Source organism: Lipotes vexillifer, unplaced genomic scaffold (genome assembly GCF_000442215.2).
Source record: "Lipotes vexillifer unplaced genomic scaffold, Lipotes_vexillifer_v1.1 scaffold408, whole genome shotgun sequence".
NCBI lineage: Eukaryota > Metazoa > Chordata > Mammalia > Artiodactyla > Lipotidae > Lipotes > Lipotes vexillifer.
The window spans coordinates 3567796-3580853 of NW_006787469.1; positions in this window are offsets into that span (position 1 = coordinate 3567796).

The following is a 13058-nucleotide window of genomic DNA, read 5'->3' on the forward strand; positions in this document are numbered from 1 at the left end:
GGCTGGCCCATTATGTAAAATGCAGTGACACATTATTGCAAATATTTACTTTCACCTTTCTCTCCCAGAGTCTTTGTTCTCCTTTAAACACCCAATGGCCATTGACTTCTTTCCAAAGGGAAAAAGGAAAGCGGTAAATCTTTCACTACATTTTTCATAAGAATTTTCCTTTTGAGACTTGGATTTCCTCCTCTGGCTTTTTGAGATGACATGATTGCCTGTATTTCAAGCACCTAGGTTCATTTCTCTAAACTCCCAGACAGGTGCAGCTTCTTCTAGGTCATGAAAGTTGGTTGGGGGGAAAAAAAACCCCAGCAAATATTTACCACAGATATTTGTTGGATCCCAAACCTGTAGAAACCAACTTTTGAGTTTTCTCCATGTAAGGAGCAGATGGGTGGAGGAGTGAGGTTACATTTTAAGGACCTGGAGGAATGTTTTCCAGGCTGAGTCATCTGGTGCCCAGCAAGGTGCCGGCCAAGTACGAGACCACGGATACTTGTGGGGAGCCTGAAACTTTGTGCTTGATGGAGCCAGCCTCTGTTTTTAATAGAGGATGGTACTGAGGGTAGCGATCAGGAAGGATCTGCTGGCATGAGAGAGGTTAGAGGCAAGCCTGCATCATTCAATAGAATTTCAGCAGCTCCTTTTTAGAATTATTTTTTGAGGGAGGGGTTGTTGTTTCTTTTTTAAAGAAAGACTCAGAGTGGTTTCTTGTGTGACACCTTATTATTTCTTGAGACAAGAATGTCATAATTCCTGAGGGTTCCTGTTAGGCCTGTAATTCTAGAAGATATTATATTCAGGGCAATTGAAAGCAAAAACATTCAACTTTCCTTATTTCAAGACTCAATACCTGTTCCAAGTTTCCTCATATTTTACCAGTTTGTCAGGTATGTGTCTATAGTCACTGAAAAGAATAAAAGATAATTTGTAGAAGGCTCAGGGCCACCGCATTCGACAAGCAGGTTGTACACTGCAAATGCTGCGGGTCCCATTCCTGAAACTGCTGTGTGAGCTGCAGTCCCCGGAACTGTGAATCTGGTGGTCCTGGGAAGGCGACCAACCTTCATGCCGGTCACGGCAGGGTGGAGTCACAGTTAGTGTTTCCCGTTCCTGCCTCCAGGATGTTTTCAGTTGACTATATATTTAAGGTTATTCGGTGATTTTTATTTTAACATTTGGTCTCTATATTGCTAATTTAGTTCATATCTGGGGAGATAGCAGAGAGGTAGCAGGAAAATCCACTGATCTAGGAAAAAAAAATGCTCTGATAAATAAGGCATCATCTATTTTTTTTCATGTTTTTTTTTTTGGGCGGGGTATTGAAGTGTAGTTGATTTACTATGTTGTGTTAGGTTCAGGTGTACAGCAGAGTGATTCAGTTATATATATATATGTATACACACACACACACACACACACACACACGTTTTTTTTCCTTTTTCAGATTCTTTTCCTTTATAGGTTATTACAAGATACTGAGTACAGTTCCCTGTGCTATATAGTATAGGTCCTTGTTGTTTACCTATTTTATATATAATAGTGTGTATATGTTAATCCCAAACTCCTAATTTCTCTCCCCGCCGCTTTGGTAACCATAAGTTTGTCTTCTATGCCTGTGAGTCCATTTCTGTTTTGTAAATAAGTTAATTTGTATCAGTTTTTTGGATTCCACATATAAGTGATATCATATGATATTTGTTTTTGAGCAATAATATTTCTAGGAGGAAGGTTAGTGAATTCCTCTTCTAGTCAATAGCACCAAAGTCAGGAGGACAAGGAAGAACAGCTGTTTTCCCAGTGGAGGTTGGAGATACAGTTAGCCTAACAGAGAAACCTCATCCTGAAATTATCATTATTGTCATTTTCTCCTAGTCCGACCTGTCATTTCCTTGTGACATACTAGCTCAGTACTCCCCAAGGGTCACAGGAAAGTGGAGGAATTGCTTGGCTGGGTCTCTGGGGTGAACATCATTTGCCATTGTCAAACCGAGGGTTGTCTCTTAGTCCGATCACCTAGACTGCACACGGTTCTGAAATCTGAGTGTCCTTAGGCTCTCCTAGAAGTACCTCTGGGGAGGAGACAGTCGAAGCTGGGATGGTGTAGAGGTGGAGGGTACTGGGCTGTTAGGGAGTGAGAAGCAGATTCCCAGGCTGATGGGCTACTCCTGGGTCCCTTCTGAAAGAGAATTTACTGGATGGTTATGCTAGCTCAACCTGAGTGTTTGAGGACCTTTACTCATATATTTAAAGATTTATAAGTGTCTACAACATTCAAGGGAATGGACTAGGTAAAGAATAGAACATAAGACACAAGTGTTCCTCATTCCAGGAACTTACAACTTTATTGAGGAGAACAGTCTCCGTGAAACTGTTAAACACCCAGCATATTGGAGATGTCCCCGGTGTGGTCTGGAGTGATCAGGGAGATGCTTAGAAGGAAACAGGACTTTAACTCGGCCTTGAAACTTGTACTAGAGCATACGTAGGTGGAGGGGAGGGAAGAACATACTCTGAGTGGTGGTAGACTACAATGCTTGGACCAAACCCAGGGTTCAAAGTTTCATGCCAGGAAACTAGAATCATGGTAGTGACTTCCACACATTTGTCCCAGGAGTTAGCAGCTGTTGTGCTCTGTGGTCTGGCAAGGTTTTGGACTTTCACTAGAATATGTTCTCAGACACATAGTAGGTTCAGTCTGGTATGTTGGACCAGCACTGAGCTGAGGGCTGGATGTTCTGGGGCATAAATGGTAGCAGACAGAATAACAGAGCAGAAAATGCAGGGCTGCTTTCACTGCTACAAGCCTTACTGACAGCATCCTGCTTACATAGTTTGGACCATTGCTAAGCAGTCCCCAAATCAACATTCTACTTTTCCTGAACCACTCCTACCCAAACTTCCATGACCTCTTGTCTGTCTTAGGCACACTACCCATAATATCAAGATGAAATCAATGCAGGCTATATGTGTGGCTCATCAAGGTCAAAAACTCAAATGACGGCAGAGGCCGGGCTAGTGAAGAAATGGATGCAGTGAGCCGAGGGGTCAGGGACCAAGTGAGGAGTAGGGCTGTTCCGCAGCTTCAGATCGGCCAGAAATTCCAGTTTTTATATGAAAATAAACTCGTTTAAAAATGTTCAAAAGTAGGGCTTCCCTGGTGGCACAGTGGTTGAGAGTCCGCCTGCCGATGCAGGGTACACGGGTTCGTGCCCCGGTCTGGGAAGATCCCACATGCCGCGGAGCGGCTGGGCCCGTGAGCCATGGCCGCTGAGCCTGTGCAACGGGAGAGGCCACAACAGTGAGAGGCCCGCATACCGCAAAAAAAAAAATGTTCAAAAGTAATTCAGATTTTTACAAACCTCAAGACCATCTAAAGAAAGTGCATCTGTGGGCTAGGTTTGGCCTCCCGGCCACCAGCTGGAAACAGTTGAGGCTCCAAATGCTCTTGATAGAGATGGTAAGACCAGCAAATGAAAGGGTCTTCTTTCAAGTTCAGCCTGCAGGTAAATTTTGGCAGTGTCCTGTCAGCCTTTGTTCATCGATAGAAAACAGCTGCCGGTGTATGCAGAGTTGACAGGAGCACCCTTCCTGCCTCAGACTAGCCCGAGGCGTGACCACAATAGGTCTCAGATACCAAAGTGAGTAGGAAATAGACCCCATGTGGAAAAGCCACTCAATAAGAGGTCCTGTAACCCTTGGGCTACTTTGCCAGAAAAGGGTATAAAAGCAAGACACAGTACAGATGGAACAGCACGTCTGAGGAGGGCCTCTCCAAAGGGAACTGGGAATGAGTCTCCTAACCCCACTGGCCGGGCAGGGAGGAGGAACGGTGTCATCTTCTCTTTCAGTGCTTCTTGGGAGGCAGGTGTTCCATGGGACAATTCAAAGACCCTAATACTTGTTCCTCACACTGGGAGTCATGGAGGGTTGGTGCGTGGTCCATGCATGACACAGCTGAGACCCCTAATCGATTTGACCCCATGGGGATTGGCCTGCCAATTCTCCCAGTTTGGCAGGTCAAAGGATGCCTGAGTGTTTCCGGCAGACACATACAGGCTCTGTGCCCATAATCCACTCTGAGAGATAGGGGAAGACCAATATGCACTTGCTCTCCAGGGGTGTCATGTGACTTTACTATAAAAGAGTTGAAAGTGCTATATAAGTACTGAATGGCATTGTTCTTCCACCGGGCTTTCATGGACAAGATAAAAGATAGGAGCTCCCTCTCTGCCTTTGAGGGCCTTTTCCCAGCCCCTTCTCCTTTTGTCTGCCCCATCTATAAACTATAAGGTATCTGCCCTGAGATCCCAAGATGGCCTTTCCCATTAAGCGCCATGATTATTCATGTTCTATAGAAAGAACTCACTTGAGGTCTGAATCTCCAACAAGCTCTAGGAGTGTCCGGTCAAATCCAGCACAGTGTAGCAATGATCTCATTCTCCAGAGGTAGTTTTATTTAAATAAATACTTCATTCACTGCAGGAATGGGGAGGTCTGGGGTGAGAGGTGTGGTTTGCATTCATCGTGGGGCCTCAGTATCTGAAACAAGTGAATTGTATTTCTGTGCTGTATTCTGCCTTTCCCTTTCCCACATAGTAGCTTCAAATTCTATATTCACAAGACCTCAAAAAACCCATTACAAGTCAAACAATAAAGCTCTCAATTTAAAAACTCTAACTGTGGTTTCAAAGAGCTAAGCCAACATCCAAGCCCTTCCTGAATTTTCACAGCAGTTACTGCTTGTGTCATAGGTTTGGCACTTCATTGTATTCAATTTAACACATAATTATATCCCCGCCCTCTCATGTTTTTCTTTTATTTCTTGTAAGTGTTCTGTTTTTTTCTTCCTAATAATACAGTAAGTCCCTAGGGAGCAGGGACCACTTTTCACCCTTCACCAGCAGCCCACAAACTTAGCACAATGTCAGGCCTAGAGCAGAAATGCGATAAACACTTGCTGAGTTGAACAGAGTGGAAGAAACCACCAGATCCACCTTCCAATTTGCAATGTGATTGAAGAGGAGAAAAGGCAGAACCAACTCGGCATTTACCCCTGTCTCTTTCACTGCTAGAAAATCATAAGCTTCCTCACTGGGCTTTTGATGGGAAAAGCATGGTCTTCCTGAGGCTTTAGTGTGGGCACATCCTGGGGGAGAGCCTTCTAATGAGCAGCGAGGGTCTGGGTGGATAGTGACCATGACTCATTATCAAGTCCACGTGGGAGCCTGGGTAGCTATCAACTCATATGAAAAGTATTTCCACTCCATCCTGCTCCTTCCCACACTCAATCTTCCTGGATCACTCTTGCCATAAACATCCGTACTATGCCCTGAGTTTCCTTAGTGTGGTCCTCAGACCATCAGCATCACCTCAGGGCTTATTAGAAATGCATAACATTGGGCTACATCTCAGCCTTAGTGAAGCAGGACCTTTTTAACAAGATCCCCAGACATGTCTTATGCACATTAAAGTTAGGGAAGCCCTGCTGTGAAGAGAGCCTTGTAGAGCATCATCCTTGGGGAGGCAGCTTGACTCTCTGAGCTAAAGCTGCAGAATAATCCAGAGCGCTGTCCTGAGCTCTAAGTTATGTTTTCTTCCTCAAGCGGAGGAGAAGCTCAACAAAGCAGCAACTGCACAAATTATCTCCCACCCAGAGATAGGCACAGAGCTCAAAAGAAATTTGGCCAAGCCCAACAGTTTCTAATCCATCACAGACCTGTACTTTTGTAAAATACAGTATACATGAATTCATATAGAAATAAAAGGAATAAAAGACATACAAAATGCAAGCCAGCTTTTATCATTAGGTTCTACAGACACAAAAATTAATAAACATCAGAATAAATGTAATATAGGGAAAAAAATAACTACAAAGCTTAAATTGTTCATATAATGTAGGCACATAGGCTATAACCATAGAGAATCAATGTTATACTCATAGCTACTGTCTCTCTGCAGTTATAAACTAATGAAAATTATGAATAAAATAGCCATTTCACATATTAAATGCCTATATGCACACTAATAATGAACACCATGTATATTAATATCTAAGGTTTTTTTTTTTTTTTAATAACTGTTTATTTTTACTTGTTGACCGTTTTGCTTTATTTATTTATTTATGGCTGTGTTGGGTCTTCGTTTCTGTGCGAGGGCTTTCTCCAGTTGTGGCAAGTGGGGGCCACTCTTCATCGCGGTGAGCGGGCCTCTCACTCTCGCGGCCTCTCTTGTTGCGGAGCACAGGCTCCAGACGCGCAGGCTCAGTAGTTGTGGCTCACGGGCCCAGTTGCTCCGTGGCATGTGGGATCTTCCCAGACCAGGGCTCGAACCCGTGTTCCCTGCATTAGCAGGCAGACTCTCAACCACTGCGCCACCAGGGAAGCCCCAGGATATTCATTTTTAACTTTTCTCCAAAATGAAGCAACTAATACAGTATTTCCAAAATTCGTCTTTAATCCTTCGTCAGTGACAAATTTGAAAAATTTATTCTATAATGTTAAAATTAATGTAACTTTGAGTAAAAGGAATGGATCCTAGATCTATGAATTTCCTGTTCTTATGATGAAAAGTAAAATTCAAAACCTTCTATGAAGTCTCTAGGATGTATGGCAATAACTTTGCAGATGTGTAATTTCAGGATCATCATCTACTTTATTATTAAAGTAGGTGTTATTGTTAAATCATAGGACTGTCAAAACTCTGTAGAAACTCTGTCCAATCTTCTAACATTTTTTTGCCCTTTGAGCTTATCTGCCATTGAAAACATGTCACATCCTTTATTTGAATGGAAGTATTAAGATCTTTAAAAATATAAATAATATCAAACAAATTAGCATGATAAGTCTAACTCACATCTTCGAAATGTTGATACTGGTTCTTCTCGTGCAGAAACACAATAGGTTTGTCCAGGAGCTCAAATATTCGTGACAGACCTTTTCTCTTCAGTAACCATCATATCTCAGTAGTTGTTTATAATCAGCTTCCATATCAGTACAAATAAAAAGAATGCTCTCAAATTTAGTGCATTAGCTTTTATGTAATTTTTACTAAGTGAACTTTTTAGTTCAGCCAACATTTTTGTTTTATTTTGTAACAAGACTTTCTTGACGAAGGAAGCATCTCATTGATTTATATTGTGGCACAGTTCTTTCAGAACGCTTTCCATAAATCCATCAGAATGTACTCCTAAAATTTAAACTCCAAATCACATTTGTTGATTAATCTCTCATGGTTCTATATAGTTTAGAACTGGTTTTGTTTTTGACAATGAAACTTAAAAAACATATTCTTCCTTTATGTTGTCATCATGTTCAGACTGCATTTACATTAAAGGAATTGCTATTTTAGCAATAATTGTACATCTGCCTAGTTGCAATGAAAATTGTAGTACTAGCTTTGTTTGTTTTATAGTTGATCCTGCATAACATTGAGCTTTGGTGTCACTGGAAAAAGGCAGTTGAACTACCTTGTTTGACAAGATTCTTTCAACATTTCAAGCAAACATCTTTGATGCAGTCTCTCATTAATATTTCAACTAATGTGTGGATCTGTAGACTTAGCAACTCAATGTGTTATTTTATAAGAAGCTCACAAAGCACATTCATTTCTGGTAGCTTTTTGATCTAGTACTTTTTTGGAAAAAGAATTCTTCTGGCTTTGAATTTACTTTTTATGATTTGGATGTAAATATTTCTTAGCTCTTAATAATTTCATTGATTAATTAGCTAACACATCTCTTCAGATAACACACTCTTATTTTAGCTCTTAAGCATCAATTATGGCTACAAAACTGAACTCAGTATATGAATGATCATACTTACAAATAAAACTAGTAAAGCTTTTTGTCTTTATTTCTGTGGAATCTTGTCTGTTGTCATCATTTAGTTAGTACTACAGCTATGATCACAATAAGTTAGTATTTTCTTGATAAAAATGATCAGCAACAGGACTTCTCTGGCAGTCCAGTGGTTAGGACTCTGTGTTTCCACTGCAGGGGGCACGGGTTTGATCCCTGTTCAGGGAACTAAAGTCCCACACACTGTGTTGGAGCGGCCAAAAAAAAAAAACTATATATATATATATATATATATAGTCAGCAAAGCTTGTTTTTTATCAGTAAATTAGGGTTAAAATTAATAGTACCAATTTCAGTTCCCTAATATTGCTAATGAGGTTAAAAATAGATTTAAAACAGACTTGATTAAAATTAAAACTATCGTAAGAATAAATTAATGTATATAAATTTTATTTATATATGCATATATATATATATATGCTTGCACTTTCTCAGATGTCTATGTATGTATGTATCTATATCTGTGTAGATATATGTGCATATATATATGTGCTTACACTTTCTCAGATTTTAAAACACTTTTGGTGACAGCTGACAAGATAACTTTTAAAGTTACATATCATAAAGTCCATGATTAGCAGGCAGTTTGGATTATATGTGACTCACCAGGAAAGTTCAAAGACATTCAACTCATTCAATGAGATGAGTCAGGCAGTGTGAAATTGCTACAAAAGTTTCTAAATGCTTACTCTCAAATTCTCTAATTATCTTGTCACGGACCCATAACAAATAGCATGTGAATTGTCACTGGTCCATGGATAACATTTTTCATAGCACTTAAATAGATGCCTCTTCAAAGACTCTTATGAAGCTACTATAAATTCTCTAATATTTGCTGAGAGATGACAGACTGATAAACTGCTCTCTCAGTTGAAGGGTAAAATTAGAGATTACGTTTGTCCATGAGTATCACAACAAAAAAAAGTAAAATAATGCAACTTATACAAGATTGAAGTTATGTTCTCATATTTAAGGAGTCTGGTATTGGGAAGTGGTGTAGTCAGTGATTCTCTGCATCAGTGATTCAGGCTTCTTCTATCTTATTGCTTCATAGAACATGGCTTCCTTTCTCAGCATAGCTCATGATACAGGATAGCTACTGGAACTCCAGCTATTATGTCAACATTACAGCCAGCTAGAAGGAGGGTGGCAGGGATTCAAAGAGCAACCTATCTTCTTAAGGCATTTCCTGGAAGTTGCATGCATTGTTTCTACATCATTGACAAGAGCTTTAGTTGTGAAGCCAGCCACACCAAGTTGCAAGAGATGTTCTGAAATGTAGTAATTATTCCAGGAAGTCATCCTCACCTAAAAGGAAGGAGAAGAATGGATGTTGGGGATCATCTAGCGGTCTCTTATTCAGAGATACTTTCAGAACATTAGGGTATCAAGTAGAAATGAATGTGAGGATTCCATTAGGCAGCACAAACTGTTAATAACTTTCAGCACAAGAGAGAATATAATTTGCCCCCTTCAGTGACATGTCCTGTTCAGGGCCTATAAAGATTTATCCAATTTTAAATTTTATAACCAACTTGCATTTTTGAGTGACTGCATAGTCATTGTGTACTGATTTCCAGTCCAGATGCTGGATTGGTACGAACGTTTTCCAAATTAAAAAAAAAAAAAAAAAAAAAAAAAATTATTGATCCTTTCTCTCCCAGGGACAGCTACTGCCTTCTTGTCCATCTCATTTTTTGTCCTGAGAACTTAGCTTGGCAATCATCAGGTTGGGCAACTCAAAAATATAGCCAGGCAGAAATGTGGGTTACATTCCATTTGTAGCTAGGGTCCTACAATTGCAAAAAAAAAAAAAAAAAAAAAAACAACTGTGGAAAATGGCTAACAAGAACCTTGATAGACAAGGTCCAAAGCCTTCAATAAGGTATTGTCTCTGAGAAGTGCTGGGGAGAGGACAGTGGACAAGGCGATGCCTGTCATCAAAGACCTTATAGTCTAGTGGGGGAGATAATGAGTAAACAGATTATGGCAATATGGTATGAAATGGGCTTTGAACGATACTCCTGGAGTGATTTCAAAGCAAACTGGAAAACTTCTAATTGAAATCAGAATCAGTCCATTCTTGTGAAAGTATTTTATGTCCTGCAGAAGTTCTGCTGTTTAGCTAAAAATTACTTGAAGCCAGACAGACTAGAATTAGATATGTTAACAGAAAATTGCCATTTTGTTTCCCCTCAGTGTACCTCATCAAGTCTAGATAAGAACACCCATTATTGGAAAAATTCAAGGTCTTAGAAATCCTAGAAAGGAGCCTCTTTGTAGCACCACACTGGCAACGAGAGTTTATCTCTCTATTCTCTTAAGGGAAAATAAACCATGAAAAGGAGTTTTTATTTTATTTTTAAAAGCCATAGGATGTGCTTTTATCAGTAGAAGTTACTCACCTATTTAAAAGTGTATCCCCTTGTTCTGGTTAATAAATTAGAATCAAGAGATTTCTGAAATATGTGGGTGTGGATAAATATGTAGACTCTTGTATATAGACCTAGATTTTTAGATATTCTTGCTGATCTTGGTTTAGACTTTTTTCTTTGTGGCCAAGACGCTGCTGCTGAGGGCTGTGCATCAGACTTTGATAACCAGCAAAACAACCACCTTCACCTATAGCCAATTATTGAATTCCCCAAACAGGGACTTTTTTCAGGTTTTTGAAAATTTGTTTTTCATAGATTGTATCTTGTTTTCTTTCAAAGATTTCATTCTATTGTCATATGGTTAGATTTTTTACAGATTGCTATTTTTGGAATCTGCCTCAGAAGGAAGCTATTGTGGAGTCTTATATTTGTAGGATCATCTAATATATCTTTTGGGAAAAGCCTTTCTCAGTTATTTCAAGTAAAATTCATTAGTTTTCCTTTTGTCAGTCTCAGGGCACCTGGTGTTTCCTTATCTCTGGGAATTCCTATCAGATTAGGTGCAACAGTCATGCATGGATGTTTGTACTGGTTTCCACTCCCAGCCCACCTCTAGATTGTAAACTCCTAGAGAAAATCAGGGTCTTATTCATATTATCTTGTTTATTACCTGCTATGGATTGAATTCTTCCCCCTCACTAAGTTAATATGTTGAAACCCTAACACCTAAGGTGACTGTATTTAGAGATAGGGCCTTTAAGGAGGTAATTAAGTTTAAATGAGGTCATGAGGGTGGGGCTCTAATCAGATAGGGCTGGTGGGTTTTTTTGTTTGTTTGTTTTTTGTTTTTTTTTGTTTTTTGTGGTACGCCCGGCCTCTCACGCTGTGGCCTCTCCTGTTGAGGAGCACAGGCTCCGGACGCGCGGGCTCAGCGGCCATGGCTCACGGGCCCAGCCGCTCCGTGGCATGTGGGATCCTCCCGGACCGGGGCATGAACCCGTGTCCCCTGCATCGGCAGGCGGACTCTCAACCACTACGCCACCAGGGAAGCCCAGGACTGGTGTTTTTAAAAGAGGAGGAAGAGACAAAAATTCTCTCTCTCTGCACATAGAGGAAAGGTCATGTGAGGGCACATCAAGATGGTAGCCATCTGCAAGCCAGGAAAGGAAGCCTCACCAGAAACCAATTTCATGGCACAGTGAACTTGGACTTCCAGCCATTAAAATGGTGAGAAAATAAATTTCTATTGTTTAAGCCACCCAGTCTGTGGTATTCGTTATGGCAGCCCTAGCCGCCTATACCTTACCTAACATACAGTATTTTGCATATCATTTCTAGTCAGTAAACACTTGCTTATTTCTTATTGACTGTAACTAATTATTTTCATGGGGAAGAATTTGGTTTTATAATTATCTTACATTCTTTTATGACAGAAATCATCTCTAAGAGTTTATTTAAATGTCTCTCTCTAACATCTTTTTCCAAACGCACACAGGCACACACATATAAGCTTAGCATTAGCTATTTTGAGTGCACAGAATGGCCAGTAAATTTGCTTTTGTAATCAGAGAAAGTACTTAATTTCAAATTGTTGATAGACAGAAGATATTAGAAACATATATATGTTTCCCTAGAATCCTACCCCTTGGAAGATATGTGTCGTCTTAGTTTCCTATTTCCTCCAATGTCCACTTTTTGATATCTGAGTCTAACTTTTTGCTCAATTTTTGTCATTGAGGCAGTCACCCCAGCACCAGTTCAGACAAGCTAATGTGGAAGAAAGGGGAGGGGGCATTTAAACAAAATTTGTTCTTTTATTCATTCACTCAGTCATTCAAATCACTTTTAGAGAATCTACTCTTGCCAAGCACTATTTTGGGAACTATAAATATAGGGATAAAAAGACAGAGTATGTCCCTACTTTCATGTTGCCAGTATGATGGTAGAAAATGCAGGCAATGTATGAAGGAACAAGCAAATAAATACAATTGTTCTAGACAGTGATAAGTTCCCTGTAACTCTTAAGACCAGCCCCCCTCAATCTCCCAGGTACTGGTAGAAGCCACCAGTTTAGGTTTCATAGATACTGAGGGGACCCAATAGTCTATCTAGTAAGTGGATCTTACTTGTGGCTGACACATATAATTTTTTCAATTTTAACATTTTATCCCTTTGGTTAAAATATATATCTCATTTATTTGAATGACAGGTATCTGGGATGCTGCTTTCATAGAGAGGAAATGTCAACTCACATGATCTGGAGGGGAAATTCTTAAAATTAAGACCTATTAAGAAAGGAGGTGTGTGCTCTTGGACAGCAACTTCTCTGGACACCTAGGAGATTCTTATATTAAAACATTATTTAAAAATCATACTTGCTACATCCGTGAAAAGTGAGATTCTTGGGTCGTATGAATATAGAAATAGATAATTCATGAGCAGAATACAAGTATAGTCTGTAATTGGAAGACTTCAGGATGCTTTTTTCTGCCTTAAGGGTATATATCCCTCTACTTATCATTCTCTGTAACACATAAGTAAAACTTTCAATTGCTTTTAATTACCCTCAGCTGACTGTTTCTCTTTGAACGCAATTCTATGCTTAGATAGAATTATGTGGTGTCCTACCTTTTTTTAGGGTTACAAATGACTTTCACTTTTCACTGTGTTACTCTTTAAAAAGGGGTCTGGAAATGTGTGCACATTTTAAATTCAAGGTTTGTGGAAGGTTATATTCTTTTTCTTTTCTTTTTCTTTTCTTTTTTTTTTTTTTTGTGGTACGCGGGCCTCTCGCTGTTGTGGCCTCTCCCGTTGCGGAGCAC